Genomic DNA, 14,392 nt, shown 5'->3' with positions numbered 1-14,392 from the left:
ACTACTTCCTACGACAACTTCTACCATGCAACTACTGCTGCTCCTGCTGCTACTAAATTACTGCTCCTATTTCTAATATTATTGCTTCTGATTCTGCTGGTACAGCTGCTACTACTACTGATACTATTACTGCTACTAATAAAATAATACTGTACTGCTGCTATTCTACTACTACTACATCGAAACAAAACCCATCAACGGGCTCTTAACAACTGCAATGATTCGCGCAAGGCCGTTCTAACACAACAGCTGTCGGCATAAAATATTAAGAGGAGATGAGTGTGTTCCGTAAATGGTGTATGCGATAGCATTAGAGTCGGCCTGCAGTGCGCGTCTTCTGCGCACAGCTTCAGCTCTTAGACGACTCGTTTGCCTTCAGAAATTTCACATATTCACAAATTTGCCTTCACCCTAATATTATGCTATTAGGAGGTTTCTCGGGAGTCTGGGTGTGCGGAGGGTTACACCTTCTGGAGGCGGGATGCAGTAAGGTATCCTAATGAAAAAAAAAGTTTTATGATGCCATAGCCTCATACACGCTTTATCATACAGTGTCATTCAAACAGCATGTAAGTACCATGCGATGTCATACATTATCATAAAATATCTTCTATAGTTTGTGGTAATGTATGAAATTGTATGATAATAGTATGACACTTCAGTGACATCATATGATGAAGCGTATATGAGGTTAGTGCATCATGGAACTATGTTCAATACAGTAGGACATGGGAAAGTATAGATCGGAATGGGGGAAAGTAGAAGATACTTGCAGGTGGGAGATGCACCTTCCAGGTAAATATTTGGCCCAAAACGTTAATTTCTTACACGAGCAGATAGACGGGATGAGTCGGCGCTGGTTCTGAAGTGTTATATCGCAGGGATTACGCATTCCTCTTCTACACTTGTGAGTTTAGTCGCCACATTTTCTCCTTTGTACCCTTTCTCCCCCTCATCCCTTCTCGCATCGGCCGCTGCCTTAGCTCTTCTTTCCCCCTTCTGATCCTGCCCACTTCTGTAAGTGGCAGCCACGTTTCTTCCTCTTAATTCTCCCATTCATTCTGCACATAACACTCCTTGACATCACGCAATCCCATACGGGTATATTTTGTAAACGTACAACGTAGCAACGTTGCTGCAGTAAAAAAATGATCTGAGGAAAAGCTCGCGGCCGCAGTAGTAGCAAAGCATAATGGCAATTCTCTCAAGAAGGGCCTCTTAAGAAAGAAAAAGTAGTGTTCCCCATATGCTCACATAGGTTCTTCTTTACTCCAACAAAAGCACGGAAGGCGGGGGCTAGAACTTTGTTTCTGGTCCCAAATAATTTGAATCTGCTGTGAAGCACAAAAGTACTGAAAGTCCAACAGGCGACCTGCTGTGCAAGGAAACATGGCAAACTATCTGTAGATCAAATTGAAAGCGCCATGTACCAGACAAATGATTGAATGATAGGGTTCGATTGGAAAGCCGTCTAGAGTACATGTCAGGGGAAGGTCTGTCAGCCTACTGCCGCTATTGCCACTGCATATCCCTGCTTAAAAATGTGGTTTTAAAATATCGCAAAACACATCGGACAAGTAAAATATTTCACGCTGAATGAGCTGCGATTTTCTAAAATTATGGTATAACTAGCCCTTCTGTCTTACCCTTGTCGAATGGTCTCGCGTATAGGATTTATAGACTTTAGTTCTATGTACTGCTGATGCTACAGCTGCAATAGCATAGTATCAAAATATAAAAATACCATTTACTTTCTGAAAAAAAAAAGAAAATATTGTCCTGTGTTATGGCTGAGCGTTTCTCCATTGTCAGTTTTTTTTTATTTTGTGCTACCCTTTTTGCTACGAGGATGTCAACTATTTGCCAGGCAGAAGTACTCACACAGTACTGACTCGAGCAGTAAGTACGGCTATATTCGCTGATGGCAACCAAAAAACTGCAGACACCCCGACAGTGTTCTACGCAAAACCAAAGTGAACATCATGTCGCCTGCACGAAATGATACCACAACAGCGGTATTAAGGACAAAAAAAGACGACCTTGTCAGCTACAGTGAAAGTGAAAAGGCTAAATAACGGACCAACGTAAAAACGTTCACCCCTGCATAAATATTTATGGTTATTGCATCAAGATAACTGGCAATTAGACAAACTGTCGCATTGTCATCAAGGCTACGCTTTCACGCAGTATGCCCAGCATCTAGCCCTTCCTCTTTTGACATGTTACATGCTGCGCAGCGCAATACGCAGTGGTGTCATATGTGCAATTATATAATGATCCTGCATAGAGCATACCCCGAATTCGCGCAAAGTAACCTTGTTAGAAGTATCGGATAAAACAAAATGAAGGCGTCTATTTCTAGAAAACTAGGAACCTTCGCATCCCGCAAAACGTAGGGAGCCCTCACCCCGTACCAGCCTCATTATTAGCACAAGGGCACCATGAAAGCAAGCGTCGTCCGCAGCTTCCCTTGCTTGAAGCTCTTCAGCAAAAGCTGCCTCATCGTTTATTCGCCTCAACATTTTAACGCTTAACGTTAAAGAGATCGTCCCACAGAAAATCTGGCGGCGTCCATCGAAACTATATATATAATTCGAGGTTGTGAAAATGATGTAAGCAAACCAGGAGTAGTTTAAATTAAGTCAGATTTGGCTAGGAGGTTTCAAAAGGGCTAGTTTCGAACGCATAAAAAATTACATGATGCGATTCCCTGTGTTCTAGATCGAGCCCAGGACCTCTGCATTCCTACAGAGCACGCTACACACAATGCACAAAACCTGTTGGTCCAAGAGTGTTAGAAAAGAGTCTAGAGAATGTGTTGTGGTGTGCGGGGCGTAGTGGCACGTATATGAGTACGGCAGTGGCATACAATAAAAGAGAAAATATTAAAGTAAGAAAAGTTAATATGGCTTTTTTCTCTTAAACCAAAGCCTAAGCGACCTCCAAGCTTCTTTTTTATGCTTGATCAAACCTTCACTTTTCATCTCTTGCGTACGTGCATCACTGCCATCAATGTGGCCACGCTCAGGGCCCCGTTACCTTTCATGTCACGTGGAATCCGCGATCACTAAAACAAAGAATTTCATGACGAAAGTTCTTTTATTCCTTGTTAAATACTGCTATCAGCATACTGGTATCCCTCAAGCGAAAGCTATACTCACCTATAAGATGAAAACGTGAAGGCTAACGAAAAAGGTTCTCCTTAAGTTGAGGACAACGCAGAGAGCTGTGGATCACAAAATGGTAGGTGTAACGTTGAAAGATAGGAAGCGTGCAGTGGGGGTCAGGGAAATAACTCGATATAATAATATTCAAGTGGAAATCAAGAAGAAATGGGCACGAGCAGGGCAGGTAGCGCGAAGGGAGGATAACTTTTGGTACCTAAGGGTAGCAAAGTGGGTTCCAAGGGAAGGCAAACTTAGGAGAGGGCGGCAGAAAGTTAGATAGGAAGATGAGGTTAAGACATTTTTAGATGTCAATTGAATGCAGCTAGCACAGAACTAGGTTAACTGGAGGAGTATGAAAGAGGCCTTCGGCTTTCAGTGGGTATAGTCCGGATGATGGTGATGAAATACGGCTTATCAAAGCGGACAAAGCTGAAGTGCTCTTCTGCGTAGTACCAAGTATACATATTCGAAGCCTTGCCTTGATAAGCTTCAGTAATTTTTCTGTAGCTAACAAGGCATAGCTCAGATAGCAGCGGCATCCCAAATTTTTCTGGTTAACACAGAGCCGAGAGCCGGTGCATCCGAGCCTTGGCCGCTTTCTGGTGGCTGCAGATCTCACTTATAACTTCTCGTTATAAGCGTGTCAATGACCTCACATAACTACATAGGTAACTTGGCTACCTAAAGGAGCCCACGCGTGCCAGAACACCCGCTTCCTCCTACTGCAAGGGAACACTAACCAGCTCCTTGGCAAATGCGAGATGGACAGAGGTAGCAGCACCTGCTATATGCAATTTCCTCAACGGGGCCAGCGCAGCCTCTTTCTCCTACTCGCCACGCTTCACTTAGTTCCCTGTGTCTGCGAGTGTGTGGCGCTTAATCGCGCGTCGCTACAAATGCGGCCTCGTAAGCAATGTGCCTCAGAGTAAATGCACCCGCGCTCTCACTTACCTCGGTGTCACTATTCGTCCTTTCGAACGACTACACACTTAAAATATTTGACTGTCTCGGTAGGTACACATTCTAAACGCGGAACACAAACAACTGTATTGGGGGGCCACAGAATCGAAAAACAAAAATGAAGTAGTCGAGAGCTTTTCAAAATCAGGATGGGGATGCGTCCACAGAGCGCGACGCCATCTCCTCCGCCTCGCCCCTTTCAAGAATTTTATCTTACAAAATCAAACAGACAGGAGACTGTCACCGCGCAATGCGTGGCAAAGGTAAGCTATTGGTTTCAGCATCATTTGGCGGAAGCAATGGAAGGTGCGATCCTCGCTGCCTACCAGTAATCATCGGTTCATTGAGCACCGTTTTTCGACCACACCCATGCACTGGTGCCGACACTTGGCAAGGTGCCCGACTGGACTGCTTTTGTACTCAAAAATCCCGCTCCTCTTTGTCTCCTCACTCTTTCTTTCCCTTTTTCATTCTCTCCTTCACTTGTCCTTCTTAATACGTTTCGTGTATTTAGATGTACTAACATACACAACATTACCTCATGACAGTAACGACACTTCGCCGCTCTTTTTTTACCAAATGAAATTGAAATTGATATTTATTTCACAACGAAAGGTTGTTGCGAAGAGGCCAAGTAAAAAGCTGCGAAAACAGCTTAAGGAGCCTTGACCTCCTTGCACGCAGAGCAGTACGATGAAGGTGGTACACATTAGTTACATCCCATTCGAGAGCGAATAAAAAATAAAAACGACATAGATGATTCAAACATAGCGCGAATTGATTGTACGATATTCTGGTTATATGAATCTTTTCCACCATGAAGATCTGGATTAAAACGGTCGACAATGAATATTTCAAAATCCGTTTTTCGCACTTAGTTCGGTATTTGTTAACGTTTCATGGCGCTAAATCAACTGACGTACGTCATATATGCTTGAGTTTCTCCGCAGTCCTGTTAAATTAGTCAAACCATCTTTACATATTTTTATTCTAGTTTATAAAGGTGACATAGTTTATAAATGACTAGTGACGTGACAGGAACTAGCAATGCTTTTTAAATAGGTAAGCAGTGCGAGACCGATACGAAACTTTACATGTCGGGTGCAAGACTCGAGTCGCTTCTACAATATTGAGAACTTGGTAACGTTTGCTGCTGCTGCGGTGGACCGAACTAAACATGCGTAGCTTAATGAAGAAGAAAACAGAGAATTATATAAAAGTAAGTTATCTGAGTGGGGGGGGGGGGGGGGGGGGAGATAATGGCACATGTGATGCCAGTAGTCCCGGACAACTTATTAACCACGTACTTCACGTTTATCGCATGTATTATTTCAGAAAAATATGCATATGCATAAGCATTCGAATGGTCGGGAGCAAACACAGTGCCACAAAATACGAAGGTATTACGGCATGCTATGATACTGGAATGCGCAGATTTTTTTCGTGCAAGGTTTTCATTAAATACATGCACTAAAAATGCGCATGTGTTTTGGCATAGAACAGAAACATTTTGAATATTTTCGAACTAGTTCGAAGCTTATTTCTGCCCTTATTTTATAATTTTCTGTCTCCGATTTTGTGCACATGCGCCAAGCGCTGTACGCTACGCAGAAACGAGGTTAGGGGCACTAGATCAGTTAAAGACAAGTCATGCATGTTATGTAGATAAGGTATAACTCTAAATCTGAAAAGATTCTCATTCCAGTGAGTTTGCTCCTGGATGTCTTTCTGCACTCCACAGGCACACTTTCATCAGCCGACTTTGAATGGGTTGAGAGCGTTCTAACTTGGTTGCGATCTGATTTACGCATTGTTTAAGAACGCTCAGGAAACTTAATGCAGTAACTGCATTTAATAAGGTTAAGCTCCACAAAACTTGGGTACCTATACACCACTCAAACGAGTTGCTGTTGCGGTATACTTAAGCAAACCATAGCCCACCCTCACCAACCCATTATACAAATCAACCGGAGGGTACGGTTTCCACCTAACATGATTCGGCTTAAGCATCTCGGTATGGAAAACTACTCAGCCTCACCGCAAAGGCCCTGCATCTAATTTCTATCTCGTTTCCATTTGTGCCCACAACACCTCCAGGTAAGTTCTGGGCAGGATACGACGTGCCTCCACGAATAGATTCCTGTAATGAGCTCGCGTTATTCTGAATCCTCAAAAGGTTCCGCTTGCCCTCCTTACCCTTACTCGTGCCAGCAACGCTCTGTCGCCAGCCGCATGAGGACGCCTCACAGCGATAGGAGGTTGCGTTGCGAGTGGAAATCTGATCTGCATCCTGAGCAGACATCGGTGTGCCAAGGCCTCAACGTGCTGGCTCGCAGTTAGCCGAAGTATACTGCAGTCAAGGCTTAGTGCCATGGGCTCCCATCTCAGTTACGGAAACGGGTTAGTTGGAAGGCCTCCATCAGGCACTCGCCGGTAAAATCTTCTACTACGGTCGCCTACCTGGTGACCGGCTTTCTTTAGGGGTATGTGCTTTGGAGAGAGCTTCACAAACCGCAATGCGCCACTCGCGGGTTAAGCCGAATTTTGAAAGATCGAACAAAATGGTAGCCTAGTAAAGATGGTAGCCCTCAACGACGCGGCTCCAACTCGAGCAAGGCCTTGATGCGCTGTCTTTCCACAGAGGATAAGCATATTTTTCTCATCAAAACAGCAGCGTCAGTGGTCCAACTTGCTTTCCGTGCGCGGTAACTCACATCTGAAAAATTAAAAAAGGAATTTTTGAATTAAGTGTGGAAGTAAAAAAAAAAAAAAGAAATCTCCCTATAGCATAAACATATTAGCACAGAAATTAGCTTACTAGATCCGGAACGCGCCCTTGGTTTGCGCCGAAATAGAGAACAGCAATAGCAACAAAAGACTAAATCACGTGAGTCAAATCAGGCCTGTTGAGTGGAAGCGTCTAGCGAGATAAAATATAATGGTGCACGAGTTCGACCTCTTAGCATGACTCGCAGTGATTCGACATCGCGAATAGGAAATGGGATAACTGAACATTTAGATGTGGTTACACTAACCAGTAGTGCAGGACCATTATGTATAATGCTCACTGCTATGAGCTGCATGAACGACAACACAACGAAAGTGACAAAGGCTGTGATTGCGTTGTTGCAAGGGATGCTCATGGTCCGGATAGTGAAAATGTTAGCGCCATGTATAACGGTCTACTTTCAAAAGATCAAGGTTTGGCATCAGCAATTCTGCACGGCTTAAATTCCGAAGCAATCAGCCCCCCCCCCCCCCCCCCCCTGAATAAACGGCAAGATGCTCTAGTACTTACTGCTGTACTTTTACATTTATCGGTACATAAAACAATCGATACAATCGCATAGTGCAGAAAATCTCTAGGCGTATTGGAGGCCAGCAACACTATGGCAAGGAAACTTTTTAATTGGCTGTTGGAAGCGTATGGTACATTGAATGCAAACACTGGCGTGCGCAAAGATAAACCGTTGCAAGGGACAAAATGCCACTGTTATTTCTGACAACAGCAGCGCCCTAAACTTAACCTTACAAGGAGCAAATTGTCACTGCCCTGTCAGTGAAAATAACTTTTGATGAATTTTAATATCTACGCTATAAGAGGGCTGGATGCCGGTGAGAAATTACGCATGCTTAGGAGTCCGAGATGCGTTTATACCATCTTCCTGTGCCTCTTTCACAGTTCTTATTTATAGACCTCTCTATATTCGCAAAAGGTCAGATGGGACCTTTAAGTTTGGATTTATGGTAGTCAGAATTCAGATGGGGCTTTTAAGTTTGGATGCATGGTACTCACAATTTAGTAACCGAGCTTATGGAGTAATATACTGAAACAAAAAAGGAAGCAAAGTACCTTTACGCATTTAGTGCGGCCTCCAATTATTCCCATTCTGTATAATAAACTCTTGCTGTCGTACCAATGTCGTTTGTGAGCGTAACAAGAATCTCCCTTTACCTACCCTGACTTCCGAAACGCCTTTGAAAATAGGAAAGGGATTCAGCAAACGACTCAGTTCAGAGTAATTACCTGAAAATATAGCTTATCGCGATTATCGTACAGCAAGAAAATGCGTACAAAGATAGATGTTTTCCTTGTGTTCAAACTGCAACTTAAGGGACGCTTAAGGGGTGTCCACAGGGGTGAGTATATCTGGTTATACCAATAGATATTGAATGACATGCTCCCGCAAAAATATTCAATTTAAATGTATATCACCAGATATATCAGCAAATTAAAACAGCCTCCACCTTCTCACTCCCAACTCATACTGAGCCAAGCGAGAGAAACTATTGCAGAGGTTTAACGTGGCTAAGCGTAGCATAAAATGCGAAAGCATTAGTTTGGCATTGTTTAATTTGCTGTAATAAAGAAGCAAAATAACATTGTTGCTGTCTTCTCGCCATCACCTGCCACAGGTACGCTCATGAGAAGGAGAGTGATGCATGTTGGCTAAGTTGCCAAGAGAGATATAGATATGAAGCCCCGATTTAACCACGCCGTACGAACATGCCTCCTTGCCCTAGGGGCAGATGTTTCTAATCTGAAATGGCAGGTTATGAGAAAGCTAATTTCTCCTCTTCCCCTCCATCTCAATGTAAAAGTCCGCATAGGCAGCACCTGCCAATTCGACGACGGAATCATGAGCTGGTTAGACGGTCAAGTAGCGGTCCCGCACTAAAATTCATAACAAGAAACCAATACCACCCACCGAATACGAATGCGCCACCATGCAAATTCGACATGGTTGCTTGGCCGTGTACTTTATCTTATCGCTTGTTTCCACCCACCACCTCTCCTTGTCCCGGCCCCCGCCACTGCTCTACTTTAGAGGAGTGAGGGGAAAGTGAACTAAAGGCCTATCTGTCTCCTTCCCGGTATGCACCCTGCCTTCGTCGCTGCGGTCTTTGGTCAGTCTAAGGCAGCCCTTTACGGTGGTGTCACGCGATGCTCTTAATGCTAAGAAGTTGAATTCACGCGAAAGGATGTATTTATTATTGAGGATATAATTAATAATCACTATTTTGGAGGCAGGGGCAATGACTTCCACATTCCATATATCTCGTCCCTCTACTCCTGTGAAAGGCGCACTAAACGCGCAGTAACAGATCTTTTATTTTTTTATCCTACGCATGAGAACGAGATTATATCAATTATTGTTAAACAACATATCGGGAGCTGATAATGATGAGATATGAGGTACACCGATAAAAGCAGTTGCTGAAAAAATATCACGCCCCTTAAGAAACATTTGCGATCGAACGTTCGAGGCTGGTTGTTTTCGAGGAGAAATGAGAACTTCTCGAGTTGCTGTTATTCACAAAGTAGAAAAGTATAATAATCTAAGCAGTTTCAGGCCTATGTCGGTTCTCCCGCTCTATCAAAAATTTCTGAGCGTGTTACATAATCCGTTTGAATAGTTTTCTTGCCTCACCACAGGTAACCACAAATTATCAATACGGGTTTCAAGAAGGTAAGCCAACAGAATCCCAATTTCTGATTGCTAAAAACAGTATACTTAAATACAGGCTTTTTTCTGTAGGTAGGAACATTTATGGACTTTTGAAGAGCGGTTGATTCCATAAGCCACCATATCTTTGACTCGCTAGAAATATTGTATTGCCTAAAAATAATTAGATGGAAGGAAATGTAATGAAGAACAGCCCCGGTGGTCCCCGCTAGACGTGGGAGTCGATATTTAAAACAGTTATTTAAAAAATATACGCTCACGCGTAAGGCCGTGTGCGCGCCAGACATGCTCAGTGATATTTGCTTTACATAATAGAAGCTTTCGATAGGGAGTTTTTGAATCACAGTTCACAAACCCTTTTATACAAGTGAACCTTGCAGGCTGATTTACTCAACGGTAATATTTCACAATATCCCTTCTCTTACCTCTAGTTCACCCTGGTATTAGTTAGTCATGCCGTGTGAATAGGCTTCATTACGCTTTCTGCTCAGTCTAATTCTAAGGGCAGAGTGCATTGCTCTGGTTTCAATGCCTAATGTAGAGACGCGACGCTGTCATAGGTTCCCATATTACCCTTCAGGAGAGGAATACAAATGGAATTTCTACTCCTGCTTCGCGAGATTTAGCGCGCATAACGTGTTTCCTAAGAGCAAATGTATCCTCTTTCCCGGAATACTTAGTTCGCAAAAATAAGTCGCTTACAATCTCCACGGACAGGTTGCCCTAGATGTCTTCTTTTTCTTTCATTTACATGAACATGAAACAAAAATACCTGATAGCGGCGCGACTGTTCGTTTGCAAGCAGCAGAAAAAATTCGGACAAGGAATCACAACCAAATGCACAACAACATACATGTACAAAACACAAAGCACGACATAAAAGAACACAATTCATGCTGTAATAAAGCTTCACTAAAGAGAAAGGGGACCATCATTTGTAGCTATACGCATTCTTTACGCACGCCATGCAATCATTGTTTTCCTTAGCAGTGATTCTATGCGTACAGTAAGACAAGTCACCGTTGCATTCAGAGCATTCTGCAAAGGCGAGTCTGTGAATGTTCTCTCATTTTCTAACCGGCACAGCACTCAATAGCCAGTTTATTTATTGTTAATTGTTCCAGACATTGTTCTCTTATTGCTTCGCCAGCTAGAAGTCGCCATTACAGTTGCTCACTAGAAACAAGCATTTTGCTCTTACAAGCTATAGCGATTCGGTCTCAGAGAGTTACTGCTAGTTTGGTTGAAATTTCTGGCGAATGGCATCAAATGTCTCCAGGTATTCTTGAGTAGGTATTCGGGGTGACGTAAAAAACTAGAGGAAATATTTACAATATTCGTATACAGTGCGGAATATCATACAGTGTTACCTCTTTAATGATGTTTACCGCTTGACTTCACCATGTTTAAACCTAGTTATAACGAGGGAAAACGCCCTCCGCAGTACATGAAGACAATCTTCTACTGAGCGCAGGTAACCAGGGTTGAATCTGACAGGTTCGAGTTCGGTCTCCTCTAATTGTTTCTTTCTTTTTTTTTTTTTAGTATCGAACACACAAACGTTGGCTGAATTCGCTAGGCTCTGAACCTCGAGAATAATGTTTCGCACTAATAATTCTTCGTATAGAATTATGTTCGTCATTTTTTCAGTCACGACAAACGCGTGCTCACTAGTGTACAGCTAATAATACTGCTGGTACCTTTGGCATTTTCTTAGATTATCGAAATCTGGGAAAGATTTTAAAGATAGCTGCATTAAGCTGCAAGTGCTATATATTTTGTACAATTTTCTTCATAACTGAGCAACTCTCTGAACTAAAGCTAGTGCAACATAAACACCAGCATGATGAGAGGCTATAAAAAGCATACAACTTTTTTCCAATTAGCGTCGAGCACTCCACCCTAAGGTGACAATGAAATAATTTACGTTTCAAATTAACGGAAAAAGTCAGGTCTTAGTAGATGGTATCGCCACACTCTGTTCTCTGTATGCGGTTTTGAAAGGGCGACGCTTGGAGCAAATATACTGCGCTTTATAATTATGCCCCAACTTCACAAATACACTTTTTATATCAACTTCAGACAGTGCACGTTTCACGCTTTTTCAGTAAAAACAGCTGTTTTTAGTATTCAGTCCAAATTGAAGCAGATCCTGTTCAGATTGATTTCAGAAAACATATCCCTCAGCCGATGCCCCCCAAAAACTTCAAGCGGCGCTTCCTTCAGTGCCGCCATGGGGTGAGTACACTTGCTGCCGCCGCATATGCCACAGTGTACAATATCTGCTTGCAACTCGACCATACTGTATTAGCTAAAGCTTTTTCGCCATCATGTCATAGCCTATTCCTGTCTTCGGATGTTTTATATAAATGGACAGCCCCCGCGCTTCCATTTGCGCTGCTGTCTTCAAATCACCTCAAGGCTATCAATGATAGCTTACATATATCGCATTCTGCTTAATATTGTTATCTGCCATACCTTGCTGGCATTGAGCAAGGGGATGACGAAGTCTCTTGTTCGGCCTGATGAAAATGAAGCTGAGTAGATAGAGTTAAGCAGTGGCTATCGAGCCTGAGCTAGTATTGAACACTACTGTGTGATTTCCACCCGTAACTATCTTTCCACTTACTACCATTCCGCGCCGCTACGTGACCCGGCATTCGTCGTTTCCATGGGCTTGCAGAGAGTCCAAGTGCAGACAACATTCTGTGTCCCCAAAGTTACGGTTCGCAAATGCTGTCCACTATACGACAGCGAAACTCACGTATGAAAAATATTAAGTTATAACTCTGATGCCATATTTCAGAGTGTCAAAGCCGGGTATTTCAACTGCAGAAAACGAAATCTAGTTAGTAAATGTCCGTTTACTGTCCCTTTAAGAGCATAATCAGTTCAAACCTCCTAGGTTTCTAGGAGACGGTACATAGTTCAGATATAAAAGGAATAACATCCTTCGTCTTTTCTGCTGAAAACAACGGTTCTAGAAATGTGGCCGCACTGAACGCGTTCATTGACAGTTCGTCAAAGGCTGAACTAAAATATAAAATAGCTGGAGAAGGCAGCTGAACGAAATTGCTTACATTATATTTGATAATATTTCAATTTAAATTCAATTTATTCAACATCGTGAAGATCTTGGGTGCGCCGACAAAAAAAAACAACAGAAAAAGGCTTGACAGAGATCGACGCCCTCTGCAAAGAGTTGACAGCAGTATGCACAAACAAGCATTAGTATGCACAAACAAGCATCCTAAAGACATATAAATTCCAGTCTTGAAAAGTTTTGTACCGAGTTGCGTTTTTTACCGTTTGGATACCATACGGAAAATGGAAAACCAGCTTTTTATAATCGACAGTGGCCCCTGTACAATGGGCTTTATTCTTTTCATGATTCTCACCGGAAACGATAACACCCCCGTAGAAATTTACCACTGGATCTTGGCAGCTGGCCGGTTGTTCCAATCGTTCCTACGACAAACGAAGACTTATGAACGCTGGACGCGGGACTCACGATTGATCGCTTTTTTTTTCGTCGCCGTTAGCTTGTGCCCTTTGCTGTCCCCTGCCAATGCTACATGCCTGTTTTGGGGCCCGGTCTTGTGGATTTGTGGCTTCCGAGGTTCAGCAGCCATATTTTAGACGATCGAAAGTGGAGGCCATCCGGCGTTCTCTGGAGGTCCAGGCATGGAAAGGGGAGAGCAAAATGCGATTTCGGACAAAGCCTGCCTGCGCTGCCGTCGGTGCTCATGGGCGGGGCTGGCTGCATTGTGGCCAATGTCCGCTCCAGGATCGGACGGACCGGCTTCGATAAATGAAGCTGCAATCTGCGCTGCTCCCCTGCGCTGAACTTTTCCAGTCGGCGGCAACGGCTGCCGGCGTCCTAAGCCACTTTCGATCCATCCCTCTTAAGTGCAAGAAAGCATTTTTTCTCTCCGTCTTTTAATGCCCCCTTTTACTTGTTAATGGCGCAATTCAGGGGTCCGCTTCCAGAAGAGCAGTGAACTGCCCCTTTACTTTCATATAACCAACTTACTCTTTACCTCCTTCAATGATAAAATATCACTGACGCCATAGCTATAGACAGCTTATCATCACCACCATCCTAACATGTCTACTGAAAGAAAAAGATTTCTACCGTAACCTTTTCTGTGCCAACCACGGCCATCTGTTTGTCACGAGTTTTTTAACATCTTAATTAAGGAAATAGTGTTATCACTACAGTCTTGATTCGCGTATAAAACAAACACTTAGCGCACAGTTCATAATGTTATTTGATGGATCCGGGACCTATCTTCTCATCAGAAAAGAGAGATTCAATTTCTATCAGCTGACGCCAAATAATCATTTAGAGAGCCATCCTATCATGTCTCCTAGTGAATATTGGTCGCCGTTTACTAATGTGAAGAAACCACTGTTGTCTAAAAGTGAAACCCACAAAAAAAAAACACTTTTTATTATTACCTTCTCGTGTCACACTTGCCAGCTACATTCTTTTTTGCCTTAGCTAAGTGCTACCGGGCTAGACGGGTATAAAGCTAAAGGTAACTCCTGGTAGTTTATGACAAAACACAGAAATATAGCGTTATATGCAATTGTTGTTTTATCTTACTGTCCAGTAAAGCAACTCACATTAAGCTGTCCTCAGCTGGGTGTAGTATCATCCAAGCTCCATGCATGGTTCTTCCCTATAAGTATGTCTACGTTTTCCTTTCTTTCAACTGCTGGATTAAAGCGGAGGCGCTTGCAGTATTCATTTGAATGAGAAACTTTGCTCGTTCGTATGATTGCCCTTGTAAT

Source organism: Amblyomma maculatum, chromosome 4 (assembly GCF_055883805.1).
Source record: "Amblyomma maculatum isolate TAMU_Amacu chromosome 4, ASM5588380v1, whole genome shotgun sequence".
Classification (NCBI taxonomy): domain Eukaryota; kingdom Metazoa; phylum Arthropoda; class Arachnida; order Ixodida; family Ixodidae; genus Amblyomma; species Amblyomma maculatum.
This window is presented reverse-complemented; position numbering follows the sequence as displayed.